Source organism: Castor canadensis, chromosome 8 (genome assembly GCF_047511655.1).
Source record: "Castor canadensis chromosome 8, mCasCan1.hap1v2, whole genome shotgun sequence".
NCBI classification, from domain to species: domain Eukaryota; kingdom Metazoa; phylum Chordata; class Mammalia; order Rodentia; family Castoridae; genus Castor; species Castor canadensis.
Window position 1 is genome coordinate 76316229 of NC_133393.1, and position 19179 is coordinate 76335407.

The 19179-nt window shown below is 35.7% G+C and overlaps 1 protein-coding gene across 1 annotated transcript in view; it reads right to left on the bottom strand.

Annotated features, from left to right (window-relative positions):
• Cpne8 (copine 8) overlaps positions 1-19179 on the bottom strand; it is a 225147-nt gene that overhangs the window by 161428 nt on the left and 44540 nt on the right. The window lies entirely within an intron of this gene.

Below are 19179 nucleotides of genomic sequence, written 5' to 3' on the forward strand. Positions count from 1 at the left end.
TTGGGAAGTTCTGGAAACCTTAGAAGGTAGAACTTAGGTGGAGGAAGTAGTTTGCTGGCGGTATGTCTTTGGGTGTAACTTTGCCTTGGCTCCATCCTATCTGCCATGAAGTGAACCACTCTTCCAGCCAAAAGCTTCTGCCACCATCATTTTTTTTGCCCAAGTGCATGTAACTAAGTAACCAGATACCATACCCTCTGAAATCATGAGCCAAAATAAATCTTCCCTCTTAAGTTGTTGCCCCTGGTATTTTGTCACAATGATACAAAAGTAGCTAACACATAAGATGGGTGACCATGTGATTCTTAAGCTTTTGGAACTGGCTTGCAAAGGAATTTGGGAGAATTTGGAGATGTGGGCTAAAGAAACCTTAGAATGTGATAAACATAACTCAATAGGCAAGTTTGGTGGGAGCTGAGAAGACCAACATGATGACAATAATACGATGGACAGTGAAGGCCAGAGCATGAGGTTTCAAATGGGAATAAGGACTTTATTGGGAATTGGGCTAAAGGCTATGGAGATCACATTCTGGCAAAGAATTTGTCTACATTTTTGTCTGTGTCTTGAGAATTTGTGGGAGACTGAGTTTAAAATAATGGATTAATTAGTTTGGTAGAGGAAATCTCAAGATAACTTAGCATTCAGCCTATTGCTGGCTGCTTTTAGCCAGGTTTACAGTAAGAGTCAGAGCAAAAAGCAGAGTTGGACTTGAACAACATGAAAAGGTTAAGATTGTGGACCAGGAGGATGGTGTTAAAGATATTAGCACCAATAAAAAGAAGCCAAGCAAGTTGCACCGAGACAATAGGAAATGTGCCATGAGGGCATCTCAGAAATTGGCAAGACCCCATCACAGGCTCCAGGGTGCAAGACTGTAAACTTATTTGAGAAATGTTTCTTGAGAAGAGAGAGCTACTCTGGGTGTGGTGCTCACACAGAGAACTGTTTTCTTGGTTTTAGCTGCCCAGACACTTAAAGGGGCTACTGCAACTGTGGTCCAAGGATGTCCAGCTTCTGCTAGAGCTGGTATCAGGCCTTGGCATCGTACATATAATGCTGTTTTTGTAGGCAGGCAGAATGTAAGTATTACAGAGTTATGGAGGCTTCAACTGAGATTTCAAAGGAAGCCCTAGGAGCCACGCAATGTGGGGCAAGGTCAGAGTCCCTACAAGTAGCCCCTGATTCTGAAAAGATAAAACTTAAGCTTCACTGGAGATCCCAGGATATTGGAGATGCCAAGAAAACGGAATGTCTGCCAAGGAAAATTGCAGATAATAGTGAAACCGGACTAACAGTGTCTGGAAGGTCTGCAAATAGCGAGACCATAGCTACAGGACTGCCCAAGTCCATTGGAGCTCACATCCCAATACTATGTGTCTGCAATGCTGGACACAGAGCTATAGGATTTAATGTTTGCCCTGATTTGGTTTTGGTCTTGATTTACTCTAATCCTTACTTTGCATCTTCCTACTTTTCCCTTTTGGAATAGGATGTTTATTATGCCATTGTATCTCAGAAGTATGTAATGTTCTTTTTGATTTTGCAGGAGCTTGCAGCTAAGAGATGGCCTTAAATCTCAGTGGAAATTTCAAACTTAGACCTTTGAATAATGTTGGAACTCATAAGATGTTGGGGATTCTTGGAGATGAACTAAAAAACACTTTGCATTATAAGATGTTCACGATGTCCAGAAGTGACATGTTATGGTTTGAATAGAAAGTGACTCTAACAGGCTGTTTGAATCCTTGTTCACCTGATGCTGGTACTATTTGGGGACATTCTAGAAACATTACGAAGTAGCTCTTAGCTACAGGAAAGAGGTTACAGTGAATATCTCATTGAGGGTATCTTTTTCCCTGTCCCCTTCCTTTCCCTCTCTCTGCTTCCTGCCTACCATTAAGCAAACAACTCTCCTCCATTAAATTGACTAAACCATGGAGTGAACCCTCTTCAACTAAAAAACCAAAATAAATATTTTCTCCCTTTAAGTTGTTCTCTCGGGTATTTTATCATTGCAACATAAAAGTAACTAATACCATAAGCTCTGAATTCATTTAAAAATAAACCTTCCCTCAAAATAAATCCTGTAATACTTCTTCCCCTCTTCTCCCTATTTGAAATTCTAATCCATTTCTAATAAAAAGTTACTGTACATTAAAATTAAGTTTATTATATGTTATTTTCCTAACTTTATGTATAAGTAAGCCAGGCAATACTCAGGTCAAATATTTGTAACTCTCATCCTCAACTGTTATTGGAAACAGACCATCACACAATGGTATTTCTTGGGTATGTTTTGAGGAGAACTTTATTGTAATCTATTATTTACTTATAGCGCAATGAGCAATTATTTTTGTTTTATTTTATTTTATTCTTATGGTATCTATAAGCAATAAGGCGACCTACCATTCTTGCATGTTTTTAAGATACTTTTGGTTAAGAAAATAAGTTTCTTCACTTTAAAGCAAGTGAAAACCAGATAAAATAATTCTACTTTCCCTCCTCCTTTCAATGTGAGGGAAGGCCATTGGACATTGCCCCTACACACACAAAGCAGAAATACAAACTTCACAGCTCTTTTTGTCCTTGGCTTATATTCTTCCCCTCCAACTGCCATGGAATTCTAATGAGGGGATTTTTAACCTTAGCTCTGAATAACATTAAGCAATCAAGCCTGCTGTCTTATCAGAGAACCAACTTTTATTAAAGTTCAAGAAAATATTATCTTTTTAATAGAAAAAGGGAAGAACCATGCTAATCCATTAAATGTGAAGGTCAGCAGCTTTCTTAGATTTTATTAATAAAACTATGGTACAAAATATTGATGACAAAGAATTTACTAAGGCTATTAGCAGCTAATCGCTCATAAAAAAGACTTAATTTTGCAAACTCTTATGCAATTGGATAATATTTTACATCATGGATCAATATCACACAAACTGTAACTTGGGCAACTAAATCAGTATTTCAGCACTAATGACCATTTATTTTGAACAATAATAATTATAACCATGTCGTGGTTACTTCCCAGCACCTTTCTAATATTTCTTTGAATCTTCACTATAATATTATAAGGTAAGTATTATTATTAATTATTATTTTCTAGGTGAGAATATTGAAGCATTGGGCACCACCTTAAGTCACTCTGGCTACAAAATCTGCACTCTTTCTAGGATTCTCCTCTGTTTAAGCATAGAAACTCTTATGTCCTTGGGAAGATTCAACAATGAGCCTATCTATGAATTCTAATTTTAAGGAACCAGGAACAGGCTGGCTGTGCTATGCACATCAAAAGAGCAATGCCAAGGCCAAAGGGTTTAAGTGTGAAGCAGGAAAATCTGAGCCCTCTCAGGTTCCTATTGCCAGGAGACAAAAATGGTTTCCAAAAACAGCAGAAAGCATCAAATTGACAAATGCACAACACACCCAAGTAGAAATTCAACCAGTACTCATATTTCACCAAAGCTAATCCCTCTTACGGACTTTAGGAAAATATAGAAGATAACAGAGAAACTCCCCAAGGTAAGCCCTATCGAAATGCAAGCCAGAAATTCCCCACGACCTATAAAGTTCCCATATGCTGTTTCTTATGAAACACTGGCTTGTCAGCAATAGGCCAGTACATTCTGCTATTTCTAGTGAAGATTGATATGTAGCCATTAAAATTCTGGTTTTAGCTAATCATAAATAAATCATGACTACAGCCATCTGAATATGTCTTCTGACACACTGCTCTGAAATTGCTTTTGAGGATATTACCAGTGACCTCAGATTGCTAAATCTTTGGCCCTCACCTCTCTGGACCTCTCAGCAGCACTTGACATAGCTGTCCACTCCATCCTCGCTGAAGCAGGTTTTTCTGGCTGTTTGGTACCACAGTCCTCTATATATCTCTTGTACTCACATTCTCAGACATTCAATCTTTCATTTTCAGAGCACAGGCTTAGGCTCTCTTCATCTCTCTATAGTCACTCTTCTATTAGGCTATGTCACTTACTCCTGTTATTGTTCAAATGTGTCCTCTCCAAAATTCAGGTGATGGTATTGTGAGAGCTCTCCCTACATAAATGGAATTAAGGCCCTATTAAAAGAAGCTGTATGCAATACCACTCTTGGGGATATATCCAAAAGAATGTGACACAGGTTACTCCAGAGGCACCTGCACACCCATGTTTATTGCGGCACTATTCACAATAGCCAAGTTATGGAAACAGCCAAGATGTCCCACCACTGACGAATGGATTAAGAAAATGTGGTATCTATACACAATGGAATTTTATGCAGCCATGAAGAAGAACGAAATGTTATCATTCACTGGTAAATGGATGGAATTGGAGAACATCATTCTGAGTGAGGTTAGCCTGGCCCAAAAGACCAAAAATCATATGTTCTCCCTCATATGTGGACATTAGATCAAGGGCAAACACAACAATGGGATTGGACTTTGAGCACATGATAAAAGCGAGAGCACACAAGGAAGGGGTGAGGATAGGTAAGACACCTAAAAAACTAGCTAGCATTTGTTGCTAGCAGAGAAACTAAAGCAGATACCTTAAAAGCAACTGAGGCCAATAGGAGAAGGGGACCAGGAACTAGAGAAAAGGTTAGATCAAAAAGAATTAACCTAGAAGGTAACACACACGCACAGGAAATTAATGTGAGTCAACTCCCTTGTATAGCTATCCTTATCTCAATCAGCAAAAACCCTTGTTCCTTCCTATTATTGCTTATACTCTCTCTTCAACAGAATTAGAGATAAGGGCAAAATAGTTTCTGCCGGGTATTGGGTGGGGGAGAGGGAGGGGGCAGAGTGGGTGGTAAGGGAGAAGGTGGGGGCAGGGGGGAGAAATGACCCAAGCCTTGTATGCACATATGAATAATAAAAAACCAATAATAATAAAAGAAGCTGCGTGTTATTTAGCCATCGTTGCCCTTCCACCTTCCACCACATGAGGATGCAGCAAGAAGGCCCTCATCAGAGGGTACCTGATCTTGGACTTCCTAGCTTCCCATGAGAAAATACACTTTTGTTCTTTATAAATTACTTAGTCTCAGGTATTCTGTTATAGAACCACAAAACAGACAAGGACATTTCCTTTGCCTTTAAATCCCACCTATAGGATGGTAACTTCCAAATGCAGGTGATCAGCCCAGACTCACCTTTGAGTATAGACTCATGCCTACAACTCCCTTCTTGACTTACACATGTGGTTGTCTTTATACGTGCTTCAAAATTATCATCCAAACATAAACGATTTATATAACAACACACACCCCCAGCCCTGGTACTTACTATGCTTACCTCCTGTCAATAAGTGATATCACTCAGCACTTGATTCCTCAGGCCATACATGGAAGTCGTCTATCTCAACTCCTTCTTTTTAACCCACCAATGCTATCTCATATTTTGTCACCCCCAAGTGTACCTCACAATTGCCTGTAAGGTTTTCAGTTTTCTCATGGACTATCCCAAGGACTTCCTAACTCATAGTTCTCTTTCTACTCTTGTTTCTCCTCCAACTAATTCTCTACACAAGAACCAGAGTAATCTTTTTCAAGGCAGTAAACATGATCATGTCATTCACCAGTCTAAAATTTGTAAAAACTTCCCACAAATACTTATAACAAAATCTCATTGGTCTACAGGATCTGGCTTGTGGCTCTGTCTCTAAACTTGTTATGAGCAAAATTCTATCTTTTTCCATACACCAAGCTCCATGCATTATACCCTTTCCCATCTTATGAACTTTGCACCTGCTAATTCCTTTTTCTAGAATGCTAGTAATCCGATTCTTGCTTGTTTAAATGTCTGCTTTCCTGCTCTATACATCTAATCTAAAATTCCTACTACTTACCCCACAATTATTCTCATAGCACCTCTTCCCCCCTTTAAAAAATTATATTTATAGACTAGTTCATTTTATGTTTCCCCTACTAGATAGCAGGCTCCATAAAGGCCTAGAACATATATATCTGTATTATTTACCTTTGTATAAAATGGAATAAATTGTTCATTAAAGGATATCAGGAGTATATAGTTCAGAGGGGAAAAAACAAGGGTAATGTATAATATAATACCAATTTTGATTAAGCTGTAAGAACTCATACACACACAAAAGCTGAAAAAGGTATATCCAAATGCTACAGTAATCTTTTGTTTTTAATTTTTTATGCATTAGAGTTTCTCTAATTTCTTAAAATAAGTTCATTTTACTTTAAAAATCAGGAAGAAAAAAATAAGCAGCATTCCTGTTGTAATTATGTTATGAAAAATGTAAACTAGTAATAATAAATCCACAAATACATTATGACTCATTCAACTTATGGGAAATACGTAGGTTCTTTCCCAGAGCTAGAATATGTTAGCTATCAATCAAGTAAGTGATTAATCTTTTGACTTGAAATAAAAGTTAAGTCTTAGTTAATATCTTATACTACTAAATAAAAAAATTCTAATTCTTTGGAAAATGTGCAGCTACATACCGTTCTATGCATATCAGAGGAGTTTACATTTTTGAGGAACAACAACTAATAAGAATATTTGTTATGACATACCCCCAAACAGCTACATTTTAAAGAATTATAATCTATAGCCTAAAAAGACTAATTTTGAATATTGATAATTCTAGATTATCAAAAGTATCCACAAGCAAGATTATATTCATCTGTGGCACAACACACATATAAACTATAAGACCTGTCCTGTACATTTACATAATGGTACAATATTACATGTCCATCATTTCATAATTAAGAAACTCTTCTTTTATTCACATTTTAATTTATTTGAAAAAGTATACAAACTACGAATTTTTAGACTATGAAACATTACTCCTTATAAAACTTTAAGCAAAAAACTGAAAACAATTCATAATCAAGTCTTTCAAAGTTTTCCTTTGTCTTACGCTTGAACTAATCAAATAAATACCCACTTTTTCAATTTAGGAACAAATCTTGCAGAAAATGATAGCATGGAAATACTCTAATTTCTAAATCAACTAAGTGTTAAAGTGCTTCAGAGGAGCAGTACCAGCAAGAACATTCGGTAGATGAGCTCTGTTTTGAGAAAAATGTTCAGAAAGCTTAGTATATCAGGAAGATCCAGCACAACCACCTGGCCTCACACTCAGTTGTTAGCTGATGGTCAAGTGATACAGTAAAATGGTCACCTGAACTAGTGTACATCTTTACCTCAAGTATTATATCATAATTATATTTTATTGATATACAGAGGACAGTCCCAATGTTAGACAAGAGAAGTAAATATGCTTTATAGGACAGACAGAATATTAAGACATTATTAAAACATATTCAACCAAAACAGCTCAATTTAGGACCATAAATATCTAACCTGCATAAAGGATACCAAGTGCACACACAAAATGAAGATTTTTAATTCTCATTCACTACCTCTTAGAAGTTAAACACTGGCCTCACCAGAGATGCCATGACCCTCTTCCTCTGTAATATAACTCATTATCTAAGACATTTTTTCACAAATCAATGACCAGAAATTCACTTATATCTAAGATGCCAAGTTGAAAATCTAAAGACTATATCAACACTTATATTATTATAGACCAATGAATTGTACCTGTAAATGTAGACACACACAAGAAGAGATGCAAAGTGACTCACTTCTAATATCTTTAATTATGACAATGTTTCACAATAATGGACTTTCATTTTAATTTTAGGGTTTTCTTCTATTTTTAGGAATTTACCTAAGGCTTCAATCATCAAAAAATTAACACCTTGATCATACCTCTGTAATTTTTACACATAAAAAAGGGTTAAAGCCCATCAACTTACATAGTATTTGAAGATTTTAGTTAAAATATTTTTAATTAAATAACATTCTTAAAAACAACAAAATTTTAAGGGATTACTTTTCACGTATCATTGTGAGCTATTAATTCTGTGATTAGTGTCATATTTTACCATCTATAGAAAAAAACCACTGACAACTTACAAAGGGGTTCTTACTGGGAAATATGAGTTCTTTATATCACATAGTAGTTATAACTTAATTTATATGAAAAAAAATGTTTCAGTGAATTTTGAAGAGCTATGGCTTGAATATGGTTTGTCCCCAGGAGGTTCGTGTGCTCAAGGTGTGGTCCACAGTGTGGCAATGTTGAAGGGACAGAAGCCTTAAGAAATGAGGTCCAGAGGAAGGTAATGAGGTCATGGGGGCAGTACCTTCGTGAATGGAGTGGGTCTGGTCTGATAGGAATGGATTACTTTTCATGTCTCTTGCTTCCTTGCTCACATATATGCTCCTTTTGCACATGGCCAAGTTCCCTTGCTCACCTTTTCACCAACCAGATGCAGCACCATACTGGTTGTACTTTCCAGCCATTAAAGCGTAAGTAAAATAAGCCACTTTTCATTACAATATACACAGATTTGGGAGTTTTATTCTAGCAACACAAAACAGACTAAGACAAGATTATTTTAATCTGCCAAATTATTTTAGACTATTGTAATTTAAATGGTGATTAAATTCAACTCGGAGAGTTTAAAAAATGTAATGTGGAGAAGTAGATGAAGATGATGGCTAAGATCCTCCAGTGTTCATCTACCTACAGATATACCAGGATGAAGAGCTGTTCATGCAACAATCTACCATCACAAGAAGTAACAAACCCAGGTAAGACATCATAGTGCGTGGTTTTTATTATAATGAAAAGAAAAGGTGCATTGCAAAAAGCAAAAAAGAAAGAGTTGCCAGGGTCAATGCAACATGAGGCAAGATGCCCTCACTTGAGGGACTTATGTCCAGGTTGTAGACTTGAAACCCAGAGTCAGGTCCACCACAGTGAAACGTGGTGCCAAGCAGACCCCCAAGACCTCTTCTCTCAGGAAAGTAGCTGCTGACTGAGCCACTACAACAGTGTTAGTCAGGTGGCTGTCAACCTCCCCACTCCTTACCCACCCACAGGCAGCAAAGAAGTAGCAAGATTTTACCTGCTGGGGAGCTGGGCATGAAAGTGAACATGGGACTTTATCTTAGAGTTCAGTGTTGAAATTCTACAACCAACCTTAGGAAGAAACCAAAGATTCCAAATCCAGGCCAAAGCTCACAAGTGGTGCCTCCAGACCTGCCCTTTCATAGGTCAGAAACTTACTATTAGGACAGACTAGAGTTTCAGTATGCATCACAGCCAACCTTGGAATAGACTGAAGCACACCCCTCAGCCCAGATTGGGCAGAACCCTGAAGTTGTAAACCTCAGATATGGCCAGTATGATCTGTGATTGGTTACAGTGATCTTGAGTCACAAGTCCACCTTAACATTAGACAGTTGGTAGCAGTATGGGCCTCAGTCCCACCAACTACCACACTGCTCCCAGCTGGCTGTGGGCTCAGGTCATGACACAGCTTAGAGAAATTGTTAGCTACAGCTGTGATATCCAAGCCTGGGGCTGGTCCCTCCATGGTGATTCTGCCCAGATCTGGGGGAACTGATGCTCTAAATATGGTACATAAATCATTTCTGCCATTAAATAAAGATTAAAAAACCCCAAATGCTACAGTTTGGATGATGAATGCCCCCAAAGCCTCATGTGCTAAAGACTTGGTGCCCAGCCTGTAGACCTACTAAAAGATGGCAGAATGCTTAGGAGTTGGGACCTAATGGAAGAAAATGAGGTATTTGGGGCCATGTTTTGGAAGGGGATATTGGGACTCCACCCTCTTTCTGTTTCTCTTTGGCTTTGCAGCACGCATGAAGTTAATAAACTTCCTGCCACACACTTCCACCATGATGCACTGTGCACCACAGGCACAAAGCAACAGAGCTAAGTGACCATGGACTGGAACCCAAGTCAAAATATACATTTCCCCTTGCTAAGCAGATTATCTCAGGTATTTTCATAAAAACAGAAAACTGACTACCACATAATTAAAAATAGTACCCACATGAATATGAGAGGTTGACAAAATAGAAAGTTGCACAATGGGGCATCAAAAAATCAAAACATGGGGAGGAATGGAATGTAAATACATGATCTTTATTACTATATTTTCCATTTTCCTTTTTTGTTTCTTTTCTCTATATTTGTATTATATTGCTATCATTTCAAAATATCTTGTCATCAAAATAAGATTTTGTAAGCCTCATGGAAACCATGAAAGATAATAGGCAAGGAATGAAAACACAATAATAGAGGACATCACTTAATTATAAGGAGGTTGTAGGAAAGGGAGAAAGAAAATAAGGAACTATAGTATAACTAGAAAACAAGCTAAAAATGACTGCATAAGACTTTAACTGTAGCTAATTACTTCAAATGTAAATGGATTAAATTCTCTAATTAAAAAATATAGAGTGACTAGATGAATGAAAAATAAAGAATACTCAATGATATGATGCTTACAAGAAACTTACATCACTTCTAAGGACATATATAGACTAAGAGTGACAGTATGGAATAAGATATACTGTGAAAATGGAATCCCAAAAAAGTAGTAACCATATTTATATTGGATAAAATAGATCTTAAAATCAAAGAAGAAAATGGCATTATTACATGATGATTAAGGAGTTAATTCCACAAGAGTAAATGCCAGTTCTAATACAAATGCACTTAATATTGGAGCACACAAATATTAAGACATAAGAGGAGAGAGATACTGTACTACAATAATAGCAGACTTTTGCAACTTACTTTTAGCAATGGACAGATCATCCAGGCAGAAAATCAATAAGGAAACAGTAGAGTTAAGTTGTACAGTAAATAGAATGGACCTAAAAGACACCTATAGAACATTTCATCCAACAATTACAGACTTTCTTTTCAAAAACACATGGAAAATTCTTTAAATACATTATATGATAAGTCATAAAATAAGTCTGAACAAATTTAAAAACACTGAAATCAAATAAAGTATCTTTTCCAACCACAAGCAATAAAACTAGTTATCAATAACAAGGAAAACTTTGAAAGTATACAAAGACATGAAAATTAAACAACTATTGAAAAACCAATGGATAAAGGAAGAAATATGGAAGGAAAATTTAAAATTTCTTGAAACAACAATCAAAGAGGCACTGAGACCTACGAACCCCAGGGTTGAGATCATAAGCCCTCCACACATCTGGGAGGAACAACTGCGTTTCAGAATATATAGTATTCCTGATGTTGAGGCATCTAAAAGTAAAAAAGATAGAAACTTCCTGATTTCCTATGTTTTGCATACTATTTCAAAGGGAAATGATATCAAATATTGCAACTTTCCACTTTAACTGCAAAGTATGAAAATATGAATGTTTTAAAGCTGGTATTTGAAACTGCTGGAACATATAGAGATAGTCAAAAATGTCCTACATAGAACTCCAGTGGCTCAGTGATTAAGAGAAAAAATGGACACACTGAACTGCATCAAACTAAGAAGCTTTTGCGCAGCAAAGGAAACAGTTACTATACTTAAGAGAAAGACTACAGAATGACAGAAAATCTTTTCCAGCTACTCATCTGATAAGAGACAGAATTTACATGGAGCTTAATAAACTAAACTCCCAAAGAATCAACAACCAATGAAGAAAAGGGCATGTGAACTGAATAGACAATTTTCAAAGGAAGCGGTACAAACAGCCAATAAATACATGAAGAAGTGCTCAACTTCCCTGGCCAAAAAAAATAAATGCAAATCAAAGCTACATTAAGATTTCATTTCACCACAGTTAGAATGACTATCTTCTAGAACACAAAGAGCAGAAAATATTGGCGAGGGATAGAGCAAAATAGGAACCCTTATACACTATTATGGAAATGTAAAATATACAATCATTATGGAAAGCAGTATGGAGATTCCTTTAAAAACTAAAATAAAATTACCATACAATCCAGGGATATCACTCCCATCATACACCCAAATAAATGTAAGTCAAGATACAATAGAGACACTTGCACACCTATGTTTATTACAGCACTATTTATAGTGCCAAAGCTATGGAAACAGCTCAGATGCCCTATAACTGATGAACAGATTGAGAAAATGTGGTATATATACACAATGCAGTTTTATGTAGTCATAAAGAAGAATGAAATTGTTTGCAAGTAAATGGATAGAATTGAAGGAATCATGTTAAGTGAAGTAAGCCAGATTCAGAAAGACAAAAGCCACATGTTTTCTTTTATATGTGGAAGATAGATCCAAAAGATAAATGTATACACAAAAACAAACATGATCATATACACATTTGTATATATAAGACATGTTTGTAATAGTGGAACCATTCTGTTACTTGGAGAGGAGGGAAAGGAAAAGAGAATGATAGAGAGTCAACAAGATCAAAATACATTATGTCTGTGCGGGTAGATGATGTAACAATACATACCGAAAGCTTTTGAATAATAAAGGATAGGAGGGAAAGGGTAAGGGAGAGTAATAAAGGGGGTTAAATTGAACAAGTACAGTCTATTCCTAGCTCAGATACATAGAGAAACTCCCTTGAACACTGAGTTTGGATGAAAAACAACAAGTAAGATAATACTGAATGGAGAAAAGTTCAACTTTTTCTCTAAGATCTAGAACAAGACAGATGTCCACTTTCACCTCTTTTATTCAGTATTATAATAGATCCTAGCCAGAGCAATCAGGTAAGAGAAAGAAGTAGAAGACATACAAGTTGTGAAATTGAAAATCAAATTGTCACTATTTACAGATAATATAATCTCACATATAGAAAATGCTAAAGACTTACCAAAGTTACTAGAACTAATACATGAATTTAGCAAAGTTCTAGGGTAAAAAATCTACATACAGAAATCAGTAATGGTACAGCATACCCATAGCAAATTATCTGAAATAGAAATCAAGAGAGCAATCCCATTTACAATAGCTGCAAAAATTTACCCAGGAATAGGCTGGATGCAGTGGCTTATGCCTGTAATCTAAGCTACTTGGAAGGCAGAGATCAGGAGGATTGTAGTCCAAAGCCAACACAGGCAAAAGTTAGTGAGACTCACCTTAAACAATAAGCCAGGAGTGTTGGCATGTGCCTGTCATCCCAGCTTCATGGGAGACGTAAATAGGATGATAGTCCAGGTCTTTCCTGGCAAAAACACAAAACCCTATTCAAAAAATGACTAAAGCAAAAAGGGTGGGTGGGGCTCAAGTGAGAGAGTACATGCTTAGCAAGAATAAGGCCCTGAGTTAAAACATCATTCCTACAATTACATATATATATATATTATATATATATGTACATGTACATATACACATGTGCACACACACACATATAGGAATAAATTTAACCAGAGGTAAAATATCTCTATAACAAAAACATAAAATATTAAAGAAATAAACTAAAGAGAACACCAAAAAATGGAACATCCCATTAAAAATCAGTATTATTAAAATGTCCATACTACCCAAATAATTTACAGATTTAATGCAATCTTTATCAAACTACCAGTGATATTTTTCACAGAACTATTAAGTCCTAAAATGTGTACGGAAACACACACACACACACACACACACACAGCCAAAGTTATCTTAAGCAAAAAGAATAAAGAGGAAGCACTATATTGCCTGAGTTTAAAATATACTATGAAATTGTAGTATTCAAAACAACATGGTAATTGCATGAAAACCAATACATAGACCCATAGAACAGAATGGAGAGTTTAGAAGTAAATTAACACAGCTACAGCAAATTAATTTCCAACAAAGTTGCACTGGGTAAAGAATAGTCTTTTCAATAAATGGTACTGGGAAAATTAGATTTCTGCATGCCAAAGAATGAAACTAGACCTCTATCTCTCACCCATTAGAAAACCCAAATCAAGTGGATTAAAGACTTTAATGTAAGACCTGAAACTATGACAATACTCGAAGTAAACACAGAAGAAATGTTTCAGAACACTGGAATGGGCACAGATTTTTTGGACATATTCCAAGTGCACAGGAAACAAAACAAACAGTATTACATTGAACTAAAAAGCCTAATAAAGAAAGGAGCATAGCAAAGGAAATAATCACCAGAGCAGTGAGACAATCTACAGAATGGGAGAAAGGATTCGAAAACTATGTATTTGGTAAGGAGTTACAACCAGAAAATATAAGGGACTCTAAAAATTCAATAGCAAAAAACCAAATAGCGAAATTAGAAAATGAGCAATAATCTTAAATACACACATCTCAAAAGACACTCAAATGGACAACAGGTATATGAAAAAAATTGCTCAATAGCACTAGTATGGACAAACAAAAATCAAAACAGTGATATATCACATCACCTCATTCCAGTAAAAATAGCTTTTAAAGGAGAATGATGCAGGGAGTACATTCAAGTATGATATATTTGATATATTGTAAGAACTTTTGTAAATGCCACAATGTACCCCCACCCAGCACAACAATAAAAAGGAGATGAAATATATATATATATAAAATAACTATGACACTGTTAAAAAAAAAAGACTAAAAATCACAGTGTTGGAGAGACAGGATTTGTACAAAAGAGAACCCTTGTACACCACTGGTGAAAATATAAATTACTACAGCTATTATGGGAAACAGTTTGGAGGTTCCTCAAACAACTAAGCATAGAACTATTATTTCATCTAGCAATCCCGCAAAGGAAATGGAATCAGTATGTTGAAGAAATATCTGCACTCCCGTGTTTATTGCCACACTGTTCGCAATAGCTAAGGCAGCATCCTACTGTTCATCAGCCAATGAATGGGTAAGGAAAATATGGCAGACATACACAATGCAATAACACCTGGCTATTTTTAAAAAAGATAAAACCCTGTCATTTGGGACAACGTGAATGGAACTGGAGATCATTATGTTAAATGAGTTAAGCTAGGCACAGAAAGACAAGTAGCACATGATCTCACTCTTAAATAGAATTTTTAAAAGTTGACCTCATAGAAATAGAAAGAGAATGTTGTTCATTAGCAGAAAGGAGAGAGAGAGATGAGGGGGGTTGATCAATGAGTGCTACATTACAGTCAGATAGGAGTAAGAACTTCTAAGGTGCTAGTGCATAATAAGGTGCCCACAGATAACAATTATGTAATGTATATACATATCAAAAAATAAGGAAGCATTTTTTAAGTTTTTGCCAGAAAGAAGTGATAATTGCTTGAGAATATAGATAGGTTTAAATGATTTAAACATGACACTATGCATGCATATGTATCAAAACAACACATTGCCCTATCATATAGTTTTTATTTTTATATACTGGTTAAAATAAATTTAATAAAAAGTCTGTCATTTTTTTTAAATAACAAAGTGAGAAGTGACAAAGGCCATAAGCAAGAGATGAAAGTTATGGGATTTCAGAGGCTTGAGCTGGAAATTCTATTCGTGAGGTTAGGAAAGATATGTACTTAAAATGACACTTCAGCTGAGCTAGAAGGAATTTCTTCATCCGTTGAAATGTGTGTATTATACATGCATTATGCAGCATGTAGATGAATAACTATTATAATAAATCAGTGTCAATGAAACGAAGTTGAGCAGATCAATGTCAAACTATGCTAATTGGCATTTATAAGTAAATTTGGTGTTTTTTTAGTTTTGTTTTTGCTTTTTGGTGGGACTGGGGTTTAAACTCAGGACTTTGCACTTGCAAAGCAGGCGCTCTACCGCTTGAGCTACACATCCAGCCCATTTTGCTCTGGTTATTTTGGAAATGGAGTCTCATGAACTATTTGCCTTGGCTGGCCTCAAACTGGATCCTTCCAAGTACCTAGGATTACAGGCATAAGCCACAGGCTTTGATCAGCTCTAAACTACACCGCAGTTTATAAATAGATTCAGATGCTTTCTTTTATCATTCAGGAAATCCAGTAATCTTGAATGTTTAAAAGTAATTCACAAAATTGGTTACTTATGGATAACTAAAATCTAACTCAAAGAAGTTAATTGCAGTATTTTCAGAAGCTCTCAAAGTAAAGTGTGCATGCTTTGGGATGATACTTTGTTATTTCCATTTGCCACTAAGAGGTTCTCATATTTTCCTAATTTGTGGCATTTAAGTATCATTTCCATCTCTGAAATTATTATGCACTGAGAAATCATTTAGTTTTAAATGATACATTATTTCACTTGCTTTTCATATTTCAAAATCATTAAGCAGAATTTATTGAAGTAAATTCTAACAGTGCCAGATATAATTTTTAAATTGCAGGTTTCAACTGCAAATTGATTTTAAATAATTTTTCTATTTCTTTATTTAGAGAATTTTATTTCATATTTTTAAGCTTTTTTCACTTATTCACCTCTCTTATCTAAAAGTAATTCATCTCAGAACACAAAATCATATTGTTAGTTACTACATACTTTTCCACCATATACCTGAGTTCAAATAAAAACACAACCACTATGTTACTGAGATAATTTTGATACCTAAATCAGTAAGTTCATTGTACAGATATACCAAAATTGCTAAGAAAACCCTCCAACTATACTGTGTGTTTCTTGAAGTAAAAACACTCTATTTATAAATTTTATCCATCGCTCCAATTGGTTCCCCACTAAAATGCTGGGCAAACTGATAACTGGATGAATATTTGTAAAGTTATTAATGAAGTATCCTAAGTTTTCTTGGTCTGATTTCAAATAACCTAATAGCTATCTTTCACCCTGATAAAATAATATTCAACACTTAAAATACATTTGTAAAAATTGATAAAAAAAACTATTAGAAAACTATTTTTGAACACCTTAACATTATAAAAATCACAAGCTTCAGGATTTTATGGCTGATTCCAACCTCTCCTGAAGGAATCAGTGCAGCCCCTGTCTGATGTCATAGGATATCCTCTGTAGTTCAGGATAAACTTCCAGGAAACTCATTTTACTGTGACATACTCTACATGTTACAAAGGTCCTCACAGTGAACTAAATAGGCTACTATTTTTGTCTCACCAACATTTGGACCAAAATTTTTGTTTCCTCCTGAGGAACATAAGTTAGCATATCACCACTTCCAAATGAAACTATTTTACAAGTTGGAAGACATTGTGACTATTCAGTCTTCAAATTTTTAGAATACACATTTATTTATTGATATGGCATAGCTTCTAACCCTTACATCAAGACAGCAGTCCTCCTTAAATACATACTAGGCTGTTTGATGGGCTAAAATGTAGAATTGAAACAGTAACATTCTAAATTTGCTCCCAGCAGAGTCAAATCACAATAGTATTGTGTTGAGAAACTGCCAACACTCAACCATTTTTGACCTACAGAAATGACAATTTCATACGGTTCAACATAATAGCATTATCTTCCTTGATGTAAGCAGTGCACATCCATCAAACCATCCTCAGATTGCATTAGCTTTTTAGCAGCTGTGTAACACCACAGCCTCAGATTAGGTTTGAGGCCAAGTAAATCCCATAGGTCATTTTCCCATCAACTGCTGAGCTTGTGCAAAGAAGTTTACAGAATTTGGTAATATAGAAATTTACTTACCTAACATTTACTAGTTGTTTTATTCTTAGACAATTGTTTTATCTCTTAGAATCCCAATGTATCCTTAATTATATGGTGTTCCCTATGTGCCAGTTGCTGTTATCAGCAGTTCACATTTAATCATCAGAACAAGCTTATGAACTGGAATCACTATCATCATTCTTTGTGTCACAGGGGAAACAGATCACTGAGAGATCAGGAGCATACACTTAACTACTACATTATCCTGGACCTCAAAATGAGGAAACTGTCCTTCTTGAAAGGTTTTGTGAAGACTAAATAATAAGTAGAGTATATTTCATTTTTTCATCTCTTTTCTTATCCAGCAAGTTCATTTAGTTGCTAAGTGCTATACAATACTTGTCTCTTGCCTCAGCACTTCTTTTCTATTCCTCCAGACCATCTCTCATTCTTTAGCATTTTTAACATTTTGAATCTCTGTTGAAATTGCCTTCTAACTGATGCTCTCTATGGTTTGAATTTTTCCCCCAAAGTTCATGTGTTGGAAACTTAATCCCCAATGTAACAGTACTGAGAGGTAGGACTTCCAGGAGGTGATTATGTCATGCTATCATGAACAGATTAATGGTATTATGGAGGCAGTGGGTTCATCACAGAAGGAGCAGGTTGTTAAGATAAAGTGCATTCATAGGTTCAGTACCTCTCCCTTCCCTTCCCTTCCACCCCTGGATAATGCAACAAAAAGGCCCTCACAAGATGTGGGCTCCTCAACTTTGATATTGGACACCTACCCCCAGCCTCCAGAACTGGAAGAAATAAATTTCTTTTTTTTTACTAAATTACACAGAATGTAGTATTCTGTTATAGAAACACAAAGATGATACGACAATTGGTATCTCTCCATCTTTAGCCATTGACTTCTACCTGTTCTATGCAACTCTGGTCCTATTGCTCAGCACCTTCTCCATTTTCACATATTTTACATGTTTCCATACACCCTTTTGTGTGTGATTTCTTTTTACTAATACTTTCAAAGAGAAAAAAATCAGCAAAGTATTCTTTTGTGTCAATATTTTATTTTAATAATATGCCACTTTTCCTTAAATAGCAAGCCTGCTATTAATTGACTTTCTTTCAGAATCAAGCTGAAGACAATAATAATAAAACCCAAAAGAAAAACATAAAATTTCTTTCCATTTAGAAGTCAGAATGTCATGCTTCGGCCCAGACAAGAATTATACATAATGGGGTGGTCTAATAGCAAAGTGCCTTGAAGTTACAGAGCCTGGGTTGAAATCCTCACTGGGTTTATTTAAACTGAACAACTTTGGTCAAATTACTTAACCTTTCAGTAATTCTGTTTCCTTTTGTGCATCCTGAGGATTACAATAGCATATACATCTGAAGTTTGTTGTGAAAACCAAATTAGTCAATACACAGGAAGGGCTTGAAACAGCACTTAGTCATTATTACTATGAAAGAACGTATTACAAGTCTTGTAAGAAATTTACATTTCCATGCTTAAGCAATAGGAAAGCATGAGAAGTTTTTAAAGCCAGGGAGATTTTGAGCTAAGTTTGCCATTTAGCACCCAATAAGTATGAATTCCCTGGCTCAGTTATGTTATGTTGTCATTCTTCAGACTTCCCTTATCTAAGGAATTTTCAAATTGCCTCATCATCAGGGATTTCTTTGAAAAAATGCCATTTTCTGGACAATCCTGGTAAATGCTCAGCCACATGTAGTCTGGCACCTGTGGTCAGTCAG